The sequence below is a fragment of the Amblyraja radiata genome, chromosome 2 (assembly GCF_010909765.2).
Source record: "Amblyraja radiata isolate CabotCenter1 chromosome 2, sAmbRad1.1.pri, whole genome shotgun sequence".
In the NCBI taxonomy this organism is placed as follows: domain Eukaryota; kingdom Metazoa; phylum Chordata; class Chondrichthyes; order Rajiformes; family Rajidae; genus Amblyraja; species Amblyraja radiata.
Genome location: NC_045957.1, coordinates 140,057,763 through 140,075,372, shown reverse-complemented (window position 1 = coordinate 140,075,372; position 17,610 = coordinate 140,057,763). Strand labels below are relative to the sequence as shown.

Below are 17,610 nucleotides of genomic sequence, written 5' to 3'. Positions count from 1 at the left end.
CCAGAAAACTGCAGGTCTGCTGCAACTCTCAGCTCTTTTAAATCTAGACTGAAGACTTTTTTGTTTGCCGCCTTCAGTAAACAATACAATTTATTAATTACCTATACTGCACTGTAACTTCTATTCCTGGTTTTATTCTATTTTAAATATTTTATTTGATTGCTTTTAATTTTGTAATTATTTTATCTGAATAATCTAATAATCGTTTTACATCTAAATGTCATTTTATATGTGTTTCTTTCAAATGCTTTAAATGTTTTATGTAAAGCACTTTGAATTACCTTGTTGTTGAAAGGTGCTATACAAATAAACGTGCCTTGCCTTGCCTTGCCTTGCCTTGCCTTGCCTTGCCTTGCCTTGCCTTGCCTTGCCTTGCCTTGCCTTGCCTTGCCTTGCCTTGCCTTGCCTTGCCTATGATGATTCATATATCTCTCTTAGGGCTCCCGCAATTTATTCCCAATGTGTCCTCATATATATCTGATCGGACTCCGGAGATCTAGCTACCTTCAAATGCCTTAGGATGTCTAGCACCTCCTTGAGCATAATACAGGCTGTCCTCAAGCCATCTCCATTAACTGCTCCAAATTCCGCAGTCTTTATGTCTTTCTCCACAGTAAAAAACGTTTTATTGAAGATCTTGCTGTGGCTCCCGTTTGGGTTTCTGAGATGCCATATTCTCTCTCCAGTTACCTTCTTTCCCTTAGTGTTCATAAATATAATTGGATTCTCCTTGCTCTTATCTGCCAGAGTTACCTTTTGCCCCCTTTTGCCCTCCTGATTTACTTAAATATGCTGCTCAGCCCCCTAAACACTTACAGGAATACGTTTGATCCCATCTTCCTATATCTGGTCCATGCCTCCCTCTTTTTCCTGACCAGAGCCTCAATTTCTGTCATCATCCTGGCTTTCCTACATCCCACCTGCCTTGCCCTTCAACTTAGGTGGAGGCTATTGTCCCCTAATTTGAGGAAGGACATTCTTGCTATTGAGGGAGTGCAGCATAGGTTTACAAGGTTAATTCCCGGGATGGTCATATGCTGAGAGAATGGAGAGGCTGGGCTTGTATACTCTGGAATTTAGAAGGATGAGAGGTAATTCTTAGTGAAACATACAAGATTATTAAGGGTTTGGACAAGCTAGAGGCAGGAAACATGTTCCCGATGTTGGGGGAGTCCAGAACCAGGGGCCACTGTTTAAGAATAAGGGGTAAGCCATTTAGAACGGAGGAAACACTTTTTCACACAGAGAGTGGTGAGTCTGTGGAATTCTCTGCCTCAGAGGGCGGTGGAGGCCGGTTCTCCAGATACTTTCAAGAGAGAGCTAGATAGGGCTCTTAAAGATACCGGAGTCAGGGGTTATGGGGAGAAGGCAAGAACGAGGTACTGATTGGGGATGATCTGCCATGATCACATTGAATGGCGGTGCTGGATTGAAGGGCCGAATGGCCTACTCCTGCACCTATTGTCTATTGTCTATTATCAGACTCATGAAAGGTCCTCCCATGAACTAGGATGTGGTCCCGATTTTCCAACCTATCTCATTGTGGACATTTGACATTTTCTCTGGCACTCTAATGTTACAATGCTATAAACCTATATTTTTCACGCTACGAATTTCCTCTTTGCACTACCTGTTGTATTTGTGCACGGGTAGATTGTACTCGTGTATAGCATTATCCGATTTAATTAGATATCACATTATCAAAAGCTTTTCACAGTATCTCAGTACACATGATAGTAATACACCAATACAAAGGCCAATACCTGTACTAAAGGCCTGATGCAATTTTTTTAGTTTAGAGATACAACGCAGAATCAGGCCCTATGGCCCACCGAGTCCACACTGGCCAGCGATCCCTGCATGTTAATACTATCCTACACACACTAGGGACAATTTACACTTATACCAAGCCAATTAACCTACAAACCTGTACGTCTTTGGAGTGTGGGAGGAAACCGAAGATCTCGGAGAAAACCCACACGGTCACGGGGAGAACGTACCATCTCCATACAGGCAGTACCCGTAGTCAGGGTTGAAACTGTGTCTCTGGCGCTGCAAGCGCTGTATCGCTTAAGCAATTCTATCGCTGCGCTACCGTGCCCACTAATTCTGCTAAAGTTCAGCAAACATCGCCATTTTATTTGTACAGAAATGTCTATGTTACCTAATTATCCCAGAAAACTTTGACTGTATTTTTACTGTTCCACTATAAGGTGGACATAGTCAAATAGTGATAAAATAGCCCTTCACCCTACTGAATCTACATTGACCACCGAGCACCCAACTCCACTTAATCTATTTTAGCTCCTTATATTAAGATCATAAGCTCATTAGTTCTAGGAGCAGAATTAGACCATTCAGCCCTTCAAGTCTACTCTGCCGTTCAATCATGGCTGATCTATCACTCTCTCCTAACCCAATTCTCCTGCCTTCTCCCCAGAACCCCTGACACCAGTACTAATCAAGAATCTATCGATCTCTGCCTTAAAAATGTCTGTTGACTTGGCCACCACAGCCTTCTGTGGCAAAGAATTCCACAAATTCAACACTCATCTGACTAAAGAAATTCCTCCTCATCTTCCTAAAGGAACGTCCTTCAATTCTGAGGTTATGACGTCTGGTCCTAGACTCTCCCACTAGTGGAAACATCCCCTCCACATCCACTCTATCCAAGCCTTTCTCTTTCACATTTGGCCATGTTCTAATATTCGTCACGAGGGATAATTTACAAGGCCCAGTTAACCTACCAACCTGAAGGCTTTTTATAAGTGGCAGAGAAAACAGAGCATCAATGGAAACATAATACACAAGGTCTGGAAGTCAGGATTGCACTTGGGTCCCTTGAATTATGAGACAGCTCAATTGGCTGCACTACTGTGCAATCAATCCTGTGACCTTGGTCCAAAATAGCCAAATCTTGCAATGTTAATTATTTGCGTTCATTGGAAAATTGCATCGAGAATCACAAACACATTTATAACCTTCAACCAAGTCAGAATTAAAATAGTTACTCAAACTGAATTACAATTGTATTTCAAATATGTTCTAATCCAATAACGTTTGTGGATTGTGTCAATATTTTCCTCATCAGAGGAGACTGCCAATGTGACTGGTGAAACGGACTGGAGGGACACTGCATTTGTGTGAGGAGTATGTGCAGTTTTTCTGTGAGACCATTTGCAAACATTGGCAGGTTCAAGTGAGGGCTGAGCTGCATGTTTTTTGTTTTTTTAAAATATTTTTATTTATTAGAAGTACAGTAAATTACGGTAGTACAAGCCAGATATATCTTATTACATTTATTGTACCCCTTCATTTTTTAAGCTTTAAGGAAAGATAGAAATAAAGAAAGTAGTGAAAGTGAGTGAAAGTTGTGTTAGTGTAAAAGAGTAATCAATTTAAAAAAATCCATTAGTTAGGGAAAAGAGTTAAGAAATAGACCCTAGAAAAGAAAGAAAGAAAATTAAAAAAAAAAACCACAAAACCTCTATTATGAAAACCGCGCAAAAGGGATATACCAACTTCGTATTTTTCCTCCCCCCTTACCAGATCCTGACACCATTTCTTTTTTGAAGTACTGATGTACCTTATTCTTGTAGTAAGTCGATAAATACAGACCACGTCTTTTGGAAGTGGTCTGATTTGCCTGCAAGGAGGAGTACCATATCTTCCAGCTGCATGTTTTTAGTTACAGCTTCGACCTTCAGCCCACTGAATCTATGCTGACCTTCGATTACCAAACTACACAAAATCATAAGTCATTGAGTAGAATTAGGCTATTCGGCCCATCATGTCTACTCCGCCATTCTATCACTCCCTCTTAACCCCATTCATTCTCTTGCCTTCTCCCCATAAATGCTGACAACCATACTAATCAAGAATCTATCCATCTCTGCCTTATTGTTTGTGTGTTTGTATATATTTATTGTGTGTGTGAAGGAAGCAACTACGGATGCTGGTTTAAATCGCAGATAGACACAACATGCTGGAGTAACTCAGCGGGACAGACATCATCTTAGGAGAGAAGAAATAATAATAATAATAATAATAATAATATATTTTATTGTCATTGCACATCAGTGCAACGAGATTTAGTATGCAGCTCCAACCGATGAAAAAGAAAAGTAAAATAAATAAATAAGCTGTGTGTCGTGACCAACCGAGGGAGACAGTCCAAGGGGGGTGGGGGGCACTCATCACGGCCGGTTCAGAGCCGCTATAGCTCTGGGAATAAAGCTGTTTCTGAGTCTGGAGGTATGGGCGTAGAAGGCCTTGTAACGTCTGCCGGAAGGAAGTAGTTCAAACAGTCCGTTACAGGGGTGTGATGAGTCTTTATGGGTGCTGACGTTCTTCCTGAGGCACCGTGTGTGGTAGATGCCCTCCAAGGCTGGTAGCTCTGTCCCAATGATCCTCTGCGCTCTGTGGACGACGCGCTGAAGAGCTCTCCTCTCCGCCTCCGTGCAGCTGAGATACCACACAGAGATGCCATACGTTAATATGCTCTCTGTGGTGCAGCGGTAGAACGTTGTCAGCAGCTGTTGGGGCAGACCAGTCTTTTTTAATGTCCTCAGGAAGAACAGTCGTTGCTGTGCCTTCTTGACCAGTGCAGCGGTGTTGGTGGACCAATGGGTGAAGTTTCGGATCGAGACCCTTCTTCAGGCTGATTCAACTATACATATACTGTATATATAGTTATTTATTATAGTGGCCACAGAATACTACGTTAACAATTCTGCTGTGCTGCTCCAAGAAAGAATTTCATTGTTCTATTTCGAGACATATGACAATAAAACACTCTTGCCTCTTGATGACTCTGACAGCATCCCATAACAATGTCTAGCACCTGAACCGTTTGACCCAAAAGCATTGGACTGATGTGAGTCAAGAACCCAAATCATCGCCATGTTCTCATAGAAAATCATGAATAAGAAATAAATACCTGCTTTGCCAGTGTCTCCTCTGACACGTTAATAAATAAAGTAAATGAATAGCATTAGTGGAAAGAGGTTAAATATATATAGCAGGCAAAAGAAAAAAACCTGAGTGTTAAAGACCCATTCAGATATGAACTTTGGTATTTACTCATTCTTTGCTAAGCATCTTAAATGTACACTGATAATTGGCATGAAAGCCTTATTCATTTCTTACTATGACACATCAGAGCCAACAAAAAAAACATTTGATTTTTTCTTTATATGGCAACATTTCATTTTTCCCAGCAATTTTCCATATCTTCCAAATCACTTTCAAATGGTACAGTGGGATATTTCGCATAGATGACTGTTCTTTGAAGATTTCTCTGGGTGTACCCTGGATATAACAAGATACAAGGTCAAATATACATTTCCCTCCTAGCATATCCCAAGGGCCCGTCCCACTTAGGCGACTTTTTAGGCGACTGCAGGAGAATATGCAGTCGCCACATCATCACCACATGTTCGCGGGTGGTTGCCGGGTAGTCGCCTTCATGGTCGTGAGGAGTTCCCGCATTCTGGGAACTAGTCGCGACCTCATGATGGTCGCAGTGAATTTTTCAACATGCTGAAAAATTAGCGCCGACTAGAATGAAACCGCCATGGAGAGTAGCGAGAATTCTCTATCTGTTGGTGGGTCGGCAGGAGGTCCTAGTGGGTTGCCAGGAAGTCAAAGGTTCTCAGAGGTTCTCGTAGATTGGAGCCAGTGCCGACCGATGAATTTCATTGGCTTATTGGGGAAAAAAACGTAAGCAATAGTTTTCACAATTAACGATAACCGACTGGTATTGTCAATGCCGCCGAGCTTCACAGCCGTGTATTTCAAGCTTCTTAAAAGTTGTCTCCATTCCTTCTCCCCGATTCTCCCCCCTTCTCCCCCCTCTCGCCCCTCCCTCTCGCCCCTCCCTCTCGCCCCCCCCCTTTTTTAAAGGACTTATCGTACACTGTGCTTTAGCCATCTTTTTATAGCACCAACCTTCCTGTTCATCGCGGTGTGTGTCTGTATCACCTTGGCTTTGCACTGTGTGACAGTCTAAAAATTTCACACGGGCTGGTGAAGGAAGCGATGTGTTTGTGTGTGTGTGTGTGTGTGTTCCACACTGACAGTCGTCGCTCTAGTTCCTGGTTTTTCAGGCGACTGCCGGCAACTTGACTGCCGGCTACTGACCGACATCTACTACTAACTGTTCAAGAAGGAACTGCAGATGCTGGAAGATCGAAGGTACACAACAATGCTGGAGAAACTCAGCGGGTGCAGCAGCATCTATGGAGCGAAGGAAATAGGCGACGTTTCGGGCCGGAACCCTTCTTCAGACTGATGGGGGGGTGGGGGGGGGGGGGAGAAGGAAGGAAAAAGGGAGGAGGAGGAGCCCGAGGGCGGGGGGATGGGAGGAGACAGCTCGAGGGTTAAGGAAGGGGAGGAGACAGCAAGGGCTAGCAAAACTTGGAGAATTCAACGTTCATGCCAACCGGATGCAAGCAACCCAGGCGGAATATGAGGTGCTGTTCCTCCAATTTCCGGTGTTGCTCACTCTGGCAATGGAGGAGACCCAGGACAGAGAGGTCGGATTGGGAATGGGAGGGGGAGTTGAAGTGCTGACTAACTACTAACTAACAGACTACTGGGGGAGTGGGTGGGTGAGTGAGTGAGTGGGTGGGTGGGTGTGATTGTGTGGGTGAGTGAGTGAGTGGGTGAGTGGGTGGGTGAATGAGTGGGTGGGTGAGTGGGTGGGTGAGTGGGTGGGTGGGTGGGTGAGTGGGTGGGTGAGTGGGAGGGTGAATGTGGGTGGGTGGGTGAGTGGGTGGGTGAATGAGTGGGTGGGTGGGTGTGGGTGGGTGTGAGTGTGTGTGAGTGTGTGTGAGTGTGTGTGAGTGTGTGTGAAGGCCCAGAGCTGCCGTAGAGTCAGGGCGAGTTGGTGCCGGGTCGGCACCTCTGTAAAAATAAATGATCACTGTTTTTTTCTTTACTTGCTTGATAATTATATTTCCTGATAATTAGTGAGTGCAACCATGCAATATTTTGTCATATTATTAAATTATTATATGTTGTATTGTACTAGCTGTACACTGGGATGTAGTGATAGGCTATAATCTTGTTTGACTCTCTTGGGAGACTGGTGATAGATTAAGTAAGTTTATCCCTCACTTAAAACTTGCTGCAGTCTCAGGCTGTTACTTATATTCTTCAGGACTCAGCCAGCTTGGTCAAAGGTGGTGTTCTTGCTAATGGATATTAAAGTTATCCTCCAGTCAGAGTATGATCCGTACTCTTCCTACTTTCAGCGCATCTTCCAGATGAGGTTCAATGTGGATGGAAGTTGACGAAGATCAGTTGGCTGACTCCTGGTCCATGTTTAATCAGATACCAAGAAAGTTTGCCGGTCTAGAGGTGTGGATGGTGAAGATTAGTTTTTTTCTGGGCTGACTAGTATTTGTACTAATACTCCTCAGGATCAGTTTTACAGATGAAACTAGGAGATAAGCTGGAAACTCCAAGGCATTGGCTGAATATATTATTAAAGAATCTGTTAATCTTGTCTTATTCTTCGCATTGACTGGTTTCTAATTGCTCTTTGCTTTTCTATTTTGTTGCCTTTACAGTAATTTTGTTCGAAAGGCTCCATCATCTATTACATTTTAACTCACTGTGTATTCTGTTAGTTGTCTTGAAAGGCAATTCATGCTTTCAATCATTCATAGCTCTGTGCCTTAAGAGTTATAAGCAACGGTGTAGAGTTATAGAGTTATAAAGTAACGGTGCTCAAAATGTCTGGCTATTGCTTGGAGAAAGAACATGAAAGGAAACAAGTGCAGCGTGAAGTAAATGACCACTGATAGCATTGTCATGTTGTGGGCAAAGGGTTTGATCAGCAACTAGATGAATGAGACAGAGAAAATGACAAGATAGCTCAATATGTGTAGAATAAGTGCTGAGCACGGGCTAAAATGATAGCCAGCTAATGCTGAGGTTGGATGAACAAGTCCACGAGGGAATATCTAAATCAAGCTACATTCCCTTTGGATAAAGAGATAAGGAACTGCAGATGCTGGTTTACAAATAAAGACACAAAGTATGAGATGTTGGTAAGGCCACATTTGTAGGTATTGTGTTCAGTTTTGCTCACCATGTTATAGGTAAGGTGTTGTCAAGCTGGAAAGGAAGCAGAGAAGATTTACGAGGATGTTGCCAGGACCTGAGTTATAAGGAGAGGCTGACCAGGCTAGGACTTTATTTAGGATGTGGGGTAATCTTATAAAGCAGTACAAGATCATGGGAGGAATAGATAAGTTAACAGCACAATCTTTTGCCCAGAGTAGGGGAATTGAGAGCAAGAAGACACAGGTTTTAGGTAAAAGGAGAAAGATTTACTAGGAACCTGAGGGGTAACATTTTTGCACAAAAGGTGGTATGTATATGAACGAGCTGCCAGAGCAGGTAGTTGGGGTATTATTGTTACACTTAAGAGAAATTTGGAGAGGTACATGGATAGGATAGGTTTAGAGTGCTGGTGGGATTAGTGTGGACAGGGCATGTTGGTCAGTGTGACAACAGTCAAGTTAGGCCGAAGGGCCTGTTTCCATGCTGTTTGAACCTATGACTCTGTAACTCTAAGCTGAAGTAACACAGTGGGTCAGGCAGCATCTCTGGAGAACGTGAACAGTCGATGTTTTGGATTGGCACCCTTCTGAAGACTGATTGTGGAGAGAGGGGGGGCGGGGAAGAAATTGTGGAGTGCAGTGAATGTCAGAACAGTCTAATGTAAATGAGGGAGACAGAAAGATAGACAGAAAGAATTTTCATCAATATGGTCACTGGTTTTGAAGTAGGCCTGCAAAATGCGATTCACCACAACTGCACAAATTAAAACAGACAACGCATGGGTTGTTGAATATTTTAGATACACTAAAACAAATTCCCTCACACAGGTCAAATTCACATTTTGTGTGGAGGAGGTGGCTGCTGAAGGGGATCAAGCAGTGGAATGAATCCCACTATAAACATACAAGAGATGCACTGTATGGGGTTACTAATTCACAAACCATGCATGCACCATCAGTTTTCCACTGCCCTTGCCTCCCTCTGTTCAATCATGAATGACACACGAGGATACGCTTCTAAAAGTGGTTCCGTTGCACTATGTTCAAGATTATTAAATGCACAGGCTACTGATGAGGAATCTCAAAGTAGTAACCTGGAAGACCACAATAGAAACTTTGACCATACAAGCTTTTATAACCTTCATGTATAGTCTTTCCGCTGACTGGATAGCACACAACAAAAAAGCTTTTGGTATGCAAAACAAAGAATATCGCTGTGACAATAAAGTATTCGTTCATTCGTTCATTTTCACTATACCCCCGTACACGTACAATAACTTAAACTAAATTTCCATTTGGGATCCTTCTTTTAGTCACTGTCAGAAAGAATGCCACAACATTCCATGATGCAGGGAAATAATGATGGCCTGTCTCTGTTAATCTAACTATAATTCATCTCTGTTCACAAGTAATAAAATCGGGTTTTGATTGTAATCCTTTCAGCTGAATTTACCTTTCCTCTTCCTGCTGTGACCTTTTGCTTGTGTGAAGAAAGACTGAATATTAACAGAGTAGTGGAATTCCAACACAAACCGTGTAAAAAATACAGATCAGCACATTCCAAGAAGAAACCCAGGAAATGATCAAGAATGGAATTCAGTAAATTAAATGGAGGTTTCAGAAATTGAAACCTGGTTGTAGGAAAATGGCAAATTTAAGGAATATTCATAAAATGGAGTTAGCAAGAAATTTGCAACATAAAGCATAAGGGAACTTGAATAAAACATAGTTCTGGAGTATCTCAATGAATCAGGCAATATCTCTGGAGCACGTTGATAGGTGACTTTTCAGATTGGTCTCTTCTTCAGACTGATTGCAGAAGGGGGAGAGAAAACTAGTAAAGAGGTGGCGGTGGGACAAACCCTGGCTAATGTATCTGAGGAAGGGCTCCGACCCTGAAACGTCACCCGTCCTTTTTCTCCAGAGATGCTGCCTGTCCCCCTGAGTTACTCCAGTGATTTGTGTCTATCCTGGCAAGTGATAGGTTTGAAGAAGATTCCAGACCCGAAATGTCTCCAGATATGCTGCCTGACCCACTGAGTTACTCCAGCACTTTGTCTCTTTTTGTAATCCAACATCTGCATTTGCTTGTGTCTGTGTCAGGTGTGTGCAGGATAGGAGGAGGGTGCCAATCACTGCCCCCCCCCCCCCCCCCCTACTGTATTCAAATATCACTTGTCAGGTTTTGCCTCACCCCCAACAAAGTTAATATTTTAGCACAAAAAAGAAAAATCCTCTCCACATAAATGCTGTCAAAACCCCTCATTGTCTTTTATGTTTCAGATCACCTCTGTCTCTTCTTCCCAGTGGATACAAGAATAGCCTGTTCTTTGTTTCATGAAGTTTCATAGTGGGAGAGTGTAGAACTAGAGGTCATAGCCTCAGAATTAAAGGATGTTTTAGTAGGAAGGAGATGAGGAGTAATTTCTATAATCAGAGGGTGGTAAATCTGTGGAATTCTTTGCCTCAGGCTTTAGAGGCCAGGTCAGTGAAAATATTTTTAAGGCAGAGATGGATAGATTCTTGATTAGTACATGTATCAGAGGTTATGGGGAGACGGCAGGAGAATGGGTTTAGGATGGAGAGATAGATCAGCCATGATTTAATGGTAGAGTAGACTTGATGGGTTGAACAACCTAATTCTACTCCTGTTCCTTATGACCTAATGATCAAAAGATAATCTCTGCATTCCAGATATCAGTCCAATCAACCTTCATTGTGTAGTGTCTGGTTCATTTACATCCTTAAATTGGGAGGCTGCTGGCTTCGGTACTAAGTGGGACTCTTTGGAGATTTGCAAAAGACAAGGCCTTGACCCATGTGTCAGCCAAAGGTCACTGCGCAATCTTCTTTCTGTCTTAACAGAAAATCAAGATGACACACGGCTGGATGATAATGAGGCCTGAACCTACCTTTCTCATTGTATTGATCTTGTCTTGTGATTGCAATCTTATCTTGTTAAAATCAGCATTTTGTCACTGCTTTTAATATTCAACAGAAAGACATTAATTTCATTGGGGACCATAGTGTTACAGGGGAGAATACAATTCAAGTAACCCTTGCATTCCCTCTCTCTCCCATCCCTTACCCACCCTAGTTTGCCGACTAGTCTTACTTTATTCATTGTATGCCTCGTCACCATCCCCAGCCATATTTTCTTGATGATTGAAACCTGCAATTTCAGTCTGAAGATGATTGCAGTCTGAAGAATGGTCCAGACCCAAAACATCACTTTCCTTCTCTCCACAGATGCTCCCTGTCCCGCCGAGTTACTCCAGCTTTTTGTGTCTTTCCTTGATGATTGCCTGCTTTAATCTGTCGTTTTAACACCTTACCCATCCATACCTCTAGTCCCCCTCTCCCCCCCTCTCCCCCGACTCTCAGTCTGAAGAAGGGTCTCGACCCGAAACATCACCCATTCCTTCTCTCCAGAGAAGCTGCTCGTCCCTCTGAGTTACTCCAGCATTTCGTGTCTGTCTTTGGTGTAAAAAGCATGTGCAGTCCTCCCTATGCTGAATACAATTCAATCCTTGAATGTATAGTGAGGCAGAAGTATTACCTGTCATCAGAAATTGCAGAGACAATATTATATCATGATGACCTTGCATTGCCAGCAAAAATAGTCAATTGTCAATTATTCCTCTGTGTAACATTAAACATGGAAAAGCAGGTAGTTTTATGGGAAACAAAAGATTCTGTCTGAATTGTATTCATTCAACACCAGAACATTACTCAATAATGATATAAGATTACAATTACTTTGCTGTATTGATAAAATACATCATACATAACTTTCGGCAGATAATAAGCCTGTTCTGATGTTATTCACACAAGCAATAGACGTAAATGTTACGAGAATCATATCATTACTGTCAGTTGCACTCGGTTCTTAAATTCAAATACCTTTACATTTTTTTTATGCGCAGAATGGGGCTTCTACTAAGCAAGAATTTGATTCAGTGGATACCAAACTTGAAACTTTTAGCTCCGGCTGATAATTTAAATAATGCTGATGGGTTCAGATGAAACAAGATGAGTGGAGTTTCTATGACTATTAAAATTAAACTCTATAACTCTATTACAATTACAATGTTTGAATTGCATTTTGCCAAATACATAGATTGGAAAGGTTTGGAAAAGTAAGGGCCACGCAGGGGCTTAAGGGGAAAACAGGGGCAGCATGGTGGAGCAGCAGTAGAGTTGCTACCTTTCAGTGCTTGCAGAGCCAGAGACCCCGGTTCGATCCTGACTACGGGTGTGTACGGAGTTTGTACGTTCTTCCCATGACCAGCATGGTTTCCTCCCACACTCCAAAGACGTATAGGTATGTAGCTTGAGGAGTCTGAAGAAGGGTTTCGGCCGGAAACGTCGCCTATTTCCTTCGCTCCATAGATGCTGCTGCACCCGCTGAGTTTCCCCAGCAATTTTGTGTACCTTAGCTATGTAGCTTAATTGGCTTGGTGTATGTGTAAAATTGTTCCTAGTGCGTGTAGGCTGGTGTTAATGTGCGGGGATCTCTGGTCGGTGCGGACTCAGTGGGCTGAAGGGCTACATCTACGCTGTATCTCTAAACTAAATGCATGCAAATGGGATTCATTCAGGTAGGCAACCTAGTCAGCATGGATGAGTTGGTCCAAAGGGCCTGTTTCCATGCCATAGAAATCAATGACAACGTATAAAAATTGGCAGAGCTATTGGGCTGAATGGCCTTTTTTGGTACTGTAATTGGTTTGTATGTGTATTGCTGCTGGCTTTGCTGGATCCATGCTTACTGGACATCCTGCAATTACAAATAACTTACAGAACATTGGGCTATTCCTGGAGAAAGTAGCATGTAATTGCAACCCAATGCAAGATCAACACACCTCAGCGAGGTTTCGGTGACCAGAAATTAACAATTAAAATTAAGAGAAATATTTCAATTTAAAATGCATCTCAAGCCAAGAGAAGCATCGGAGGTCTTAATGTAATATAGTTTCAGTTTAGTTTAGTTTAGTTTATTGTCATGTATACCGAGGTACAGTGAGAAGCTTTTGTTGCATGGTAACCAGTCAGCGGAAAGACTATATGTGATTAAATCAAGCCCACAGGTCCACAGTGTAGAGGGAATACAAGATAAGTGGCAGCGCTGCCTAAGCAGCTGTGTCTCGCCTGCAGTCCGTTTGTCTTTTTTATTTTTGTCTTTATTTTTGTATTGTTAGGGGTATGTTTTTGGCTTATTTTTAGTTGTGTACTAGACTAAGTGGGACCCGTTGGGTCCCATGTTCACACAGGAGGGCTGGTCCCCCGACGCAATATTCCACCTCTCCACCAATTCCAATATTGGTGGCCAGTGGGGGGGCTTTCTGGAGGGCTGGTATAAGTTCTTGGGGTGGCAGCTCAGTCCCTCAAGCCTGATCTGCTGGCAGCTCACTCACGGCTGGTGGGCTGGCAGTTGACTCATGACTATTCCTTGAAATTCCATTTCAAGCAGGGTGCAAGTCCACCAAATTCAAATCCATGTTCCTACCATTTCAAGCAGGGTTCAAGGCCACCAAATTCAAGTGCAGTTTCTTACCACTATGAGCAGGGTGCAAGGCCACCAAATTCAAGTGCAGTTTCCAACCACTTCAAGCAGGGTGCAAGGCCACTGAATTCAAGTGCAGTTTCATACCACTTCAAGCTGGATCCAAGGCCAACAAATACAAGTGCAGTTTCATACCACTTTCAGCAGGGTGCAAGGCCACCAAATTTAGTGCAGTTTTATTCCACTTCAAGCAGGGTCCAAGGCCACCAAATTCAAATGCAGTTTCATACCATTTCATGCAGGGTGACACCACCATAAAACCACACAAAACACCAAACTCAGTTCAGTAGACATTCAGTGTGTTCAGTTGATTCCCAGCTCAGACAGAGTCATGACCTCTCCCTCCCCCATCATGCAGAGACTGAGCCACACCCACACTTCCGGGTTTTATAACCCCTCCCCCTCCCACCGGAAAAGGTGTGGCTTTCAGGGCGTGATTGACAGGAGAGATTCTCAACATTTTTTAAACACTAATAACACCTTTATTTTTCATTGATGGGAAGAATTATCTGCACCTGCTCAGCATAGGGGGGACCAAGTAAGATGGCCAAAAATCACAGCCGTAAGTGTAGCGTTTTATCTAAAATCAATATACAGTGCAAACAGGAAGTAAGTGCATTTGCAGAAGTGCCTTTTAACTTCAAGCCAAAGCACCCAAGCCACCATTTGCAGTAAGTAGTGCATTTTGAACTTTAAACCAAAGCTCCTAAGCCACCATTTGCAGTAAATAGTGCATTTCAACTTCAAGCCAAAGCACCCAATCCACCATTTGCAGTAAGTAGTGCCTTTCAACTTCAAGCCACCATTTGCAGTAAGTAGTGCCTTTCAACTTCAAGCCAAAGCATCCAAACAACCATTTGCAGGCAGTGCCTTTTTACTTCAAACAAACCATATTTTCATTTTCAAACCACATTAAGGGTACTCACAGTTGTGTAGACATTTGTTCAGTGTTATTCAGAGCTCAGGGAGACGTGACCCTTGGCTTCATCCATCTTGCAGAGAATGAGTGAGGCACACCACTTCCTGATTTTATAGTCCCTCCCCCTCCCTCCAGCAGGGGCAGCAGAGAGAATGGTAATGTTTTTAAAAACATTAATATCTCTCTGATTTGTCATCGACGGGAAAAATCCTCCGCTCCCGTAGGCGGAGGGGGGCTCTGGGCGAGGTGGCCAAAAATGACGGCCGTAGGTGGCGGTGTTCTGTCGGAAATCGCAGCACAGTAGGCCAAAAGCAGTCAAGATCAGATATTTTGTAATATAGATGTATGGGGGTGGGGGAAACATTTTAAATCTCTTACTTGAACGGGGACGCGACCTTTACCATGTCGTGTCTCCATTTCACTGGGACCTAACATCATGGAGCTGGCGGCCTACAACTGGAATCGATCTGATGGCCCCGGTCGCAGAGCCTGTGGACTGACCATCATGGAGCTGGCTGACTTCGGAGGTTGTGGTGGCGCTGTGGCTGCCACCCGACTTCGGAGCTTCGGAGGCTTCGGACGCAGGCCCTGTGGACATTAAAATCGGGAGCTCGCAGGTCCCTGGCAGGAGACCGTTTTTCGGGAGCTCCCGCAACGGCAACTTCACCCGTCCCGAATCGCGGGGTTTGAATTGGCCCGTCGCAGGGCTTTTTATCACCCGGCGCGGCTTAATCGGCCGCGGGACTTACCATCACCCGCCAAGGGGTTTAACATCAAAGCCTCAATCACCTCGATGCACCAGTTTGACTGCCTAACCGCAGGAGAAGAACAGGGAAGAATAAGACTTCCATCACAGTGAGGAGGCCTTTGGAGATTCATTGTGATGGATGTTTGTGTGCTAATTGTGTGTTTTGTTTTTTTGCTGTTATGACTGCAGGGAACAAAATTTCATTCAAACTTTTGTTTGTTGGAATAAAAGGCATTCTATTCTATTCTATTCTATTCTATTCTATTCTATTCTATTTAAGGGAATAATGTTTGATGCATGATAAAGCCCACTAAAGTCCCATAAATGATAGTTTGAGGGTCTCCAATGAGGTAGATAGTAGTTCAAGACCGCTCTCCTCTAGTTGGTGGCAGGATGGTTCAGTTGCCTGATAACAGCCGGGAAGAAACTACCCCAGATTCTGGAGGTATTCATTATCACACTTCTATATTTCTTGCCTCATGGGAGGGGGGGAGGAGAAGTATGTAGTGTCCAGGTTGAAGCGTCCTTGGTTATGCTGGTGGCCATGCTGAGGCAGTGTGAAGTGTAGGTGGAGTTAATGGAAGGAAGGTTGGTTTGCATGATGGTCTGGGCTGCGTCCACAATTCTCTTCGATGGAGTTGTTCCCATACCATGCCTTGATGCATCCTGACAAAATGCTTTCAACGGTGAATTTGTAGAAGCTGGTGAATACAAACAATGATGGTAAATGATTATGAAACTTGAGAACACTTGGACTGTATGATGAGTCAAACAAGTAAAGTATCATTGCTGCTGTAACATGAGGTGCTTTATCGAGATTTTCCTCAAATTGATTTTCCACTCCACCTAAAATGGCAAATCTAATTGGGTCATAGAGTCATACAGCATGGAAACAGGCCATTCAACCTAATTTGCCCGTGTCATCCAAGAATCCCCATCTACACCAGACTGATCTGCCAGCATTTGGGCCGTGTCCTAAATCCCTCCTATCCAGGCACCTTTCCAAATGTCTTTTAAATGCTGTCATCTATCTATATTACTAAAACTCTGATCTTGACCGCTTTTGGCACACTGTGGCGTGATTTCCGAGAGAACGCCGCCACCTACGGCTGTTATTATTGGCCACCTCGCTCAGAGCCCCCCTCCGCCTTTCGGGACAGGAGGATTATTCCCATCGATGAAAAATCAGAGAGATATTAATGTTTTTAAAACATTTTCCATTCTCTCTGCTGCCCCTGCTGGTGGGAGGGGGGGGACTATAAAACCCGGAAGTGGTGTGCCTCACTCACTCTACAAGATGGAGGAAGCCAGAGGGTCACGTTTCTCTGAGCTGTGAATAACACTGAACACATGTCTACTCAACTGTGAGTGCCCTTAATGTGGTTCTAAAATGCATACAAAAAGTGTCTATTGGTTCTAAAATGCTTGCAAAAAGTGGCTATTGGTTCTAAAATATTTGCAAAAAGTGTCTATTGGTGCTAAATAGCTTGCAAAAAGTGTCTATTGGTTATAAAATGCTTGCAAAATGTGTCTATTGGTTATAAAATGCTTGCAAAAAGTGTTTATTGGTTCTAAAATGTTTGTCAAAAGTGTCTATTGGTTCTAAAATATTTGCAAAAAGTGTCTCTAATGGTTCTAAAATGCTTGCAGAAAGTCTCTATTGGTTCTAAAATGCTTGCAAAAAGTGTCTCTTGGTTCTAAAATGCTTGCAAAGAGTGTCTCTATTGGTTCTAAAATGCTTGAAAAGAGTGTCTATTGGTTCTAAAATATTTGCAAAACGTGTCTATTGGTTCTACAATGCTTGCAGAAAGTGTCTTTTTTGCTTCTAAAATGCTTGCAAAAAGTGTTTATTGGTTCTAAAATGTTTGCAAAAAGTGTCTATTAGTTCTAAAATGTTTGCAAAAAAGTGTCTCTAATGGTTCTAAAATCCTTGCAGAAAGTGTCTCTATTGGTTCTAAAATGCTTGCAAAGAGTGTCTCTATTGGTTCTAAAATGCATGCAGAGTGTCTATTGGTTCTAAAATGTTTGCAAAACGTGTCTATTGGTTCTACAATGCTTGCAGAAAGTGTCTTTTTTGCTTCTAAAATGCTTGCAAAAAGTGTTTATTGGTTCTAAAATGCTTGCAGAAAGTGTCTATTGGTTCTAAAATGCTTGCAAAGAGTGTCTATTGGTTCTAAAATGCTTGCAAAGAGTGTCTATTGGTTCTAAAACGCTTGCAAAAATTATCTCTATTGGTTCTAAAATGCTTGCAAAGAGTGTCTATTGGTTCTAAAATGCTTGCAGAAAGTGTCTCTTTTGGTTCTAA

The 17,610-nt window shown here is 42.9% G+C and overlaps 1 long non-coding RNA gene across 1 annotated transcript; it reads left to right on the top strand.

Annotated features, from left to right (window-relative positions):
* The first annotated feature begins 542 nt into the window (after positions 1 to 542).
* LOC116984738 lies at positions 543 to 13,078 on the top strand. Its single transcript, XR_004415114.1, has 3 exons — positions 543 to 622; positions 10,194 to 10,197; positions 13,059 to 13,078. It is a non-coding gene; the product is annotated as an uncharacterized LOC116984738 (long non-coding RNA).
* The last annotated feature ends 4,532 nt before the right edge of the window (positions 13,079 to 17,610 follow it).